Genomic DNA, 9,177 nt, shown 5'->3' on the forward strand with positions numbered 1-9,177 from the left:
TCGGTGGGACGATAGAGGAAGTTTGCTGCTAAAAGCTGCGAAATTTTACCTCAGCTCCTCCAATGAACAGAAGGGGAAACCGAAGGGTCAGGGGACCGCGGGGAGCTGAGTTCGGAGCCGAAACGTCGCCTTTCTGGAAGGCAAGACGAAAGACGAGACAGAGCTTTGATCCTGAGATACTGGGCGGAGCGATACTGGAGGATAAACGCAGCAGAGAGCTTTAACTCACCCTCCTCCAAGATTTGGGGCACAGGGCCTTATTTCCTGGCCCTTCTGCCCTGTCTCAGAATGCTGAATATGGTGGGTGCCCGGTTCCGTTTGTTGGCTGGGTGGGTTTGTAAATGTCCATGGGAACACCAGGAGAAATGAAGGAAAAGAAGTAGCTAGGTAACAAGAGGATGAGCAAAGTGGAGGGAAGGAAAAATAGTTTCTTAGGGAAGTTAGCCTTTCAAAAGACTCCTTGATTCTTCTTTCTTCTGGGTCTTCAGTTCCTGCCACGCAAAGAATGAATTTTCCCCTCTCATAGTGAAGATTAGGTTGAGGGAAAAGGGGAAGACTTTAGGAGTTAAGACCCAGCAACATAGCATCTTCTAGCATGATCTGTTTTTATTTACCAAGAGAAAGAAATAATGGTTCTTTTGAGTTCAACTGAGTAAATACTGTTGAAAGAACAGGATTTACCAGACCTGGAGATATTAAGACAAGAAAAATTGGTCCCTGACTTATGGGACCATAATTACAGTATGAATACATAATTATGGCATGAATAACAATGCCTACCACTTACACAGCACCTACCATGTGCCTTGCATTGTGCTTAGTACTTTGCCTATGTTAACTCTTAATTCTCAGGACCACCTCTGAGGAAGTTAACATTATCCCCGTTTTATAGGTGAGAGGAACGAGGCACAGAGTGGCTGTGTCACTTGCCCTAGGTCACACAGCTGGTGAGTGGCAGGTCCTGTGCCCTTCACCGTGCTGCTTCTGTGAAGGCTGGGCAAGAAGGAAATCTGTACTAAAGGAGGACTGTAGGGGCGCCTGTGTGGCTCAGTCATTAAGCATCTGCCTGCCTTAGGCTCAGGTCATGATCCTGGGATCCTGGGATCGAGCCCTGCATCGGGCTCCCTGCTCTGCTGGAAGCCTGCTTCTCCCTCTCCCCTCCCCCTACTTGTGTTCAAATAAATAAATAAATAATCTTAAAAAAAAAGGAGGACTGTAACATCTACAGTTGTATTGATAATTATTTTTAAGATGACTAATTTTAAGAGTTCAAGCAGAAGAAGAATTGAATGCTGTTTTCAGAAGGCTTCCGGAGGAGAGAGATGAAGAAAGGAATGTACCCAAAGCTGAAGGGTCCATAGGTGTGGTACAGGCATGCATGCAGGGTTTGGGGCTCAAGCTGTCTGGGTTTGGATCCAGCTGGCCTTAGGTGCCCGACTAACTCGTTTATGCTTCAGATTCCTCTTTGGTAAAAGAATATCTGCCTCATAGGTGGCTTAAAATCAAATGTCATGATGAGTGCAAAGTGCTCAACACTACACTTTGGTATATTGTGAGGAGTCAATAAGCATTGACCATCAATTAAATCTGAACCTCCATGTGAGTACGTCGGCTCAGACCCCCATCCCACTGATTATGGAGTCTTCCAGTGCCAGGCATAGAACTGTGTACTTAATAGATGCTCTATAAAATTGATTAGATGGATGGGTGCAAAATGTGGACTTGGCAGAAAGAAAAATTGGGAACGTAGAAAGACACAGGGTACATGATGAAATAGTAATAATTGTCTTATGTGCTAGGCATTTTTGCATATTTTCTCATATTCTGTCTTACCATCCTCACTTTACAAATAAGGAAAGTGAGGCCTAGAGAGGTTGAGTAATAACTTGCTTACATAACCAAGAAGTGTCAGGGACTCCATTTTGGACTCAGATCAAGTGACTCTAAAGTACACGTTCCTCATCAGTGCGTTCGCTGCCTCCCAGCATAGCATGAAGACAGGGATAAGGGAAGAGGCAGATTCTTGGGCAATTTATTGCAGGTGATGTGTCATCTATAATCTGGTTTAAAATTCTTCACTTTAGGCGGAGGTAGGGGTGTGTGTGTGTGTATGTGTGCGCATGCGTGTGCATGTGTACATAGTTTAAACCTTAGAGGTGATTGATTAGTTGTCATTTGAAAACAATAATCAGGAATTCAAATCCCCAGCCCTGTTAGTAGCATTAAAAGATTCCCAACTTTGGAGACCACTGTATCAAGTGTCACCATTTAAATCTGCACCTGGAGAGTTCACTCATTAGATCGAGATATTAGAGATAATTATTCATGGAGAAGCCAGTTGGCAAGACATATTGTATAAGCAGCTCCTGCTCAGTGTCGAGTAAGAATGAGAACAGGATTCTCCCACCAGTGGAGTGGGTTTTTGGCTTAGTCCATTCGGGGAGCTATAATACAAAAAGCATGAGCTAAGTGGCTTATAAACAACAGACATTTATTTCTCATAGTTCTGGAGCCTGGGAAGTCCAAGATCAAGTTGCTGGCAGATTCCCTGTCAGGTAAGAGCCCACTTCCCAGACTGCGGTCTTTTTGCTGTTTCCTAACATGGCTGAGGGGGCAAGGGAGTTCTGTGGGGCTTCTTCTGTAAGGGCACCAGGTCCATTCATGAGGGCTGCACCCTCGAAACCTAATCACCTCTCAAAGGCCCCACTTTCTAATACCATCTCCTTTGGGGTTAGGCTTTCAACATAGGAAGTTTGGGGAGACGCAAATGTTCAGACCATAGCACTGACTCTAGAACACTATTGTGTGCTGTATCCACCCTATTGACAAGGAAGATTCTGCTTTTCGATCTGAGGTGAACTGAATCCTCCTTTCAAAACTTTGTCTCAGAAGGTACCTTTTTGTCACATGTTTGTTGAAATACAGAGCTTGCTGAAATACAGAGGACAGAGCTGGATCTTCATTCAGTTTCCAGAACAGCAGATCCTGGGATGATTTTCATGCCTCCTTGGTAATAGGCATTTGTGTGTGACAGATTTGGGTTTAAGCCTCATGTTCACTGGATCATATACATGGCAGTAAGTGGGATTGACTGCATGACCAGGAGAAGTAGGAATTCATCAGGCAGAAGAAGGGTTGGTGAGGCCCATAGAAAGGTGGCATGGTATCTACAGAGTCCTTGGGAATTAGAACCAGAATGAAGTAAATCCAGTAAGGACAGTGCACGTGTTCCCAAACCAGGTGATAAGAATCACTTGGAAGACTTGCTAAAACACAGACTGTCAAACTTTAGCCCCAGAGTTTGTGATTTGTTAGATTTGGGGTAGGTCTTGCGAGTTTGCCTTTCTAACAAGTTTGCATGGGATGTTGTTGCTACTGGTCCAGGAGCCACACTTTGAGGACCCCTAGGCTAGAGCATAAAAGACTGTGAGGAGGATGGTGAGAACTGAATCCGGAGCGGTTGGCAGGGCCTTGTAGGCCAAGTGAGGGAAGTCGAATTATATCCTAGGGCTTCGTGGGAAACCACTGGAGTGACATGACCCGGTAGATGTTTTAGAAGCATCACTCTGCAGTAAGAATGGATTCAGGAGGGGTAGGAGCTCGCCTCTCCTGGAGGTGGGCAGAATAGTTGGTGGCCTTGGGGGACTAATTGGAGAAGCAATGGGGATTAATGAGTCCCTAATGTCCTTAGAACTGTATGGCTTGAGAAATATTTGGGAAGGGGGGCTGATAGTATTGGCAACTGGTTGAATGGGAACAGAGGGATGGTGAGGAAGAGGGACAAATTATGGAAGGTGTCTAGGTGTGAAGAATCCAGTGGAGAGTTACCCATTCATGGATCCAGGGACCAGAGGGCAAGAGCAATAGACAGAAAAGCAGGGAGTCCATTGAAAGCTCTGATTTCAATTAGGATGTTAGAGGAAAAATCTTTGTCTTTTCTTCCAAGTGGAGCGACAAAAAGTCACGTTTATCCGAATCATCACTTTCAGGCTCTGAACTGAGTCCGTACAATAAATTTGTTGTTTGTTTATTGTTAAAATAAGTTTGTTTATTGTTACATTAGCTCCCTCTGAAGAGACATCTGAGTAATGTCCCCTGCGGCTCAATACCCCAAGGGATGGGATAGCTAGGTTCCATGATTTTGGAGCTTGAAAATTGTGTCCTGCTTTCTGCTCCAATGAGAAACATCATTTTCTTGTGCTTCCGAACCCTATCAAGAATTGCATAACTGATGATTTACAGTTAGGAACTGGAAAAATAATTCCATCCTTTACACATGAAGAACGCCTAGGAAGTTGTGTTTGCACACAATTACTTATTGCGGCACTGTTTGTAATAGCAAGTACCTGGACTGGTTAACTAAACTAGGATATCCTAGGCAGCTATAAAATAGAACAGTGAAGATCTCTTTGTAATGATATGAAAACATATCCAAAAATTATCCTTAGGTAAAGGGAACATGTGGAACTCTGTGTAGTCTGCTACCTTCTATGACATAAAGGGGGAAAAGAAGATACATTTGTATCAGCTTGCATTTATATAAAAATACTGGAAAGAGGGGTGCCTGGCTGGCTCCGTTGGAGAAGTGTGTGACTCTTGATCTCGGGGTTGTGAGTTCGAGGCCCATGTTGGGTGTAGAGATTACTTAAAAATAAAATCTTTAAAAAAAGTTGAAAAGATACACACAAGAAACTAACAAACTGGTTTCCTGTAAATAGGGCAAATGGGACAGGAAGAGACTTATCAACGTGTACCTTATTAACAGTTTGATCTTTGAGACATGTAAGAAGAAATGCCTATGAAAACAGTGACTCATATGCATAAATTCACACACACGATGTGGAGATGCTGCTGTGATTGCTTCACATGTCAGTGTGAACATTTGTTTCAAAGACAAACAGACCACATGTAACACTATGCTGTGACAAAATTCCAGATGTGTTCACATCCACTCACTTGACCCTGTGCTCTGGATCGGTGTGTGATGGGGCCGTGGGAGATGGAGGTGAGCGAAGGAACAGTTCTTGTCATTCACACTGAGTCATATTGGGTGAGCACTTACAACTACTTATTTGGCACTGAAGACCCATTGTGAACAAGATACCCTTGCCTATAAGGAGCTTACGTGTGGGGTGAGAGGGAGATATATTTTTAGGAGGGAAGGGAAGGAAGACAGAAAAGAAGGAGATGAGGAAGGGAAAAAAAGATAAAGTAAACAAATTGTTTCAGATTCTTTTATGGAGTGGTCAGTCAATTGTAGCCACAAGAGAAGACAGAGAGGCTCCGGAAGAAACAATGTATTGTATTTACAGGTCTTAGAGTCAGGAGGCGGGGCACACCATGCAGAGCCCCCTGGGAAAGACACCAGGGTGCTCAGGAGGCAGAGGACAGGAGGGGAAAGTTTAGGTTCCTGCCATATTGGGGTTTCCACAGGAAAGGCAAGTCAGGGCAGGATGAACAGTTGAGGTTTGGCCACTATGAATAATTTCGGTGGCCTCTGGGCTATAGGGGTGGTCTCTAGTTGCCCGGCACCTGGCCCTGGGAGGATTACAGCAGAGGAATATGGTCTCCTGGAGTGTACGGACTAGATAGAGGGGTATGGCTCTGGACTGGTTAGTTTGCCTGTCAGAGACATGCTCCAGGCTCAGCCCTTTGCTATCTCTAAGAATTGGAAAGGCTACTCTCAAGAGGTGACATTAAAACTGAGCAGGAGGAGGGGCGCCTGGGTGGCTCAGTGGGTTAAGCATCTGACTCTTGATCTCAGCTCAGGTCTCGATCTCAGGGTTGTGGGTTCAGGCCCCACATTGCGCTCCACGCTGGGTGTGGAGCCTACTTAACAAAACAAAACAAAACTGAGCAGGAGGAGGAGGAGCAGTCCCGGTGAAGGAAAGAGTTTGCTCAGTGTATGCCAGGACACATGCAACATCCGTGTGGCTTTAGCAGTACCAGGGAGAAGAGTGGTGCCGGATGAAGTTGGAAAGGGAAGCAGAGCCCAGATCACACAACACTTTGCAGGCCTTCTCAAAGAGACTGTATGAGCACAAAGGTTGTAAGCGGGACATGACCTGATCTGAGTACTTCGCTACCGAGTAGGAAATGGCTTACAGAGAGCAAATCCTGGAAGAGAGGAGCCCATGGGGAAATCCCTTTCGGGTAAGAGGTAACAGAGGGCTCAGGTAACAGAGCTGGCTGAGAATGGGTTTGAAATATCACTTAGCGATAGAATGAGGCAGAGTTTCTGATGGTTAAGGACAAAGACAAAATCAAGATGACTGCAAAGTTCGAGCGGGCAATGTTAATTTTGGAGCAATCAGCACTCAGGTGGTATGTCAACCACTGGAATGAATGAGAGAGAGAGGAAAGAGTTAAGAGCACCCAGTTCTGGACCTGACAGAACCATTACACTTCTATTTCGAACAAGGTGCAGGAACCAGCAGAGGCTGTTAAAAAAGAAACAGACCCCAAATTGAGTCATTTGTGGTAAGCTCACATGACCAAACCGAGACTTCATACCTAACCTAACTGCCTCTCCCAGGAATGTAATCTTAACCCAAAATCCGTCTGGAATTAACCAGTCAGCACTCGTGAGGTCTTCTGCCTGCTAGATAACTGCCATCCCCCAAAGAAAGGTGACCTTGCCTGAAAAATCATCTATTTGCTAGGATAACTTCCTTGTTCCACTGCGTTCTTCCTATAAAAGTCTTTCAGTTTGTATAGCTCATCAGATCTCCTTTCTATTTGCCAGATGGGATGCTGCCCACTTCACGATTCATTGAATAAAGCCAGTAAGATCTTTAAAATTTACTCAGTTGGATTTTGTTTTTTAACAAGGCAAAAAAAATATTATTAGATCATTTAACTAAATTCCTACAGAACGAGTATTATCCTGACTTTAGAGATAAAAGTTAAGACAGACATCTGTGACAAGGAATGAAGAGTATCTCCGTGATCTGATAGCAAATGATTTCCAGAAACAAAGAGAGACAATGCAGAAGAGTGCATATGGGAGACCAGAGCAGAGAATATTTTTAATAGAGTGCTGACTACCAATATCAGTGCTAGAAATGATAGAAAAATCACCACTAGGCAACTCCGATATAATAATCATCCAGGAAGGAATCATTAATGGATGCTGCAACTGAACAGAGGAAACTTTTTAGGGAACAGAATATTCACATGGACTTACAAATGGAGGGAAAAAATAACCTCGTGGATCTGGTGGTCACCACCTGCATCAGTTATTCATATTCAGCCTCACAAACAGTGGAACAACCTGCCCACACATTCTGATGCAATGCGATTACTTGCTAATTATTAACAAGTAACAATATTAACATTATTTGTTAAATATTCTTGTCAAAATTGCTTAACCTGAATCTAATTGAGCCTTGAGCAATTTCACAGGAAACTTTATAGGAAATATAAATGATACTGACTGAATTAAGCTAAAGACTCTAGGGAGAAACAATCAAATAAATCCAGAATGCAGGGCCTTCCATAAGATCTTGCCTGCCCTGAAAAAAAGTGTCATGAAGAAACAAAGAAATGACAGAGCAACTGTCCCAGATTAAAAGGCAGTGAAGAGACACAACAGGCAACTGAGAACCTTGACTGGATCCCAGATCGGGGCTGGGGTTGGGGGGGAAAGCAACTATGAAAGGCATCTGGATCATGTACAGATAAGCAACTATTAAAGGAAATTTGAATTCGGATCAGATATCAGGTGGCATGACAAATGCATCACGAATGCTCTTAGGTGTTATGATTACATGGTGGTTATGTAGGAGAATGGCCTCGTATTGAGAGGCTGCAAGCTAAAGCATGCAGAGGTGAGGGTTATGATATCCCCAACTGGCTTCCAAATAGATTCTCCGAAAAACGCAAGCCTCTATACTTGGAAAGATAAAGCAAATGTTGCAAAAAGGTGATTTGTGAATATAGGTCACTGAACTACTCTTTCGACTTTTCTCCACTTTAAACTTTTCAAAAGTTGTGTGTGGCAGGGGGAAAGTAGGTTTCTCCAAATTATTTCTTGATCACATTTCTTTGAGTTCCTTCTAGCCACTCCATCTATCTATCTATCTATCTATCTATCTATCTATCTATCTATCTATCACCTAGCTAGCTAGCTATTTTCTAATTTGCTGAATCTCCCACTAGAATACAGGCATTGTGTCTGGTTCACTGTTGTATCATAATGCCTAGCTCAGGGCTGGCCACAGAAAAGCCATTCAGTGTCCTCAAAAATTTTTTAAGTGAACTGAAAGTTATTCCCTTTCCAATAATAAAAATTAGATGAGGCTTTTTTTCCCTCTTCTTCTCAGTCTTCTGCTTTATGGAATAAAAATCCCGAAAACCAGGAGCAGAAAACTAAGAGAGCTGTTGGGGTTCTCTCGACCCTGTTCCTTACACACTCAGAAATCCTTGTGTGGAAGGCCAAGTGAGTAATGAAAATTATGAGTAGCCCAAGAGAGGTGGGAGTGGGTGGTATGGTAGTCGGTGCCATTTCAGTCTTCGTTGTTTTGCCAGGGAGACACTCACCAGCCTGGTTACGTTGTGAATCCAGGATAGGATTCCAACTGAGCAAATCAAAATGAGTTTAGAAAAAGGATTAGCCTTAGAGTAGTTATCATTAATAATTAATCTGTATACAAAATGAGAAAAAATACTGTATTACAGCTTATATTTAATTTTCCTTGTTCCGTGTATTAGGAATTCATGTTCACATTTAACTGTTGTAAAAAAGCTGTTGTAAAATAGTTTTTAATAATTGGAAAAACCAAAAGGATATTCAGATAAACCTATTGCCACGGAACAGGACGTCAGGTTAAAAAGCAAGAAAACACTCACACCCCTGTGAGACCTGTATCCACCTAGTGGTGACATATCCCAATTGCAGTTTTAGTCCTTGGGAGTGACTTGACTTCTTAATAACCAACCAAATTGTTAAACCCAATATTTGATCACAATAGGATCATCATATATAAATGCAATCTTTATGCTTAGATAAAACAAAATCCCTGACCCATAGAGGCCAAAATTATTTCAAAAATTCTTTTTGTATTTCTAAGATAAATAATACATGAGCTCATTAAAATTATATTTACTTTTGTTCAAATAAAATTTCTAACAAATATAAAGTTTACTTTATACCTATTGTATTCTGCTACTTTTCAT

This window comes from Zalophus californianus, chromosome 12, assembly GCF_009762305.2.
Source record: "Zalophus californianus isolate mZalCal1 chromosome 12, mZalCal1.pri.v2, whole genome shotgun sequence".
Taxonomy (NCBI): Eukaryota; Metazoa; Chordata; class Mammalia; order Carnivora; family Otariidae; genus Zalophus; species Zalophus californianus.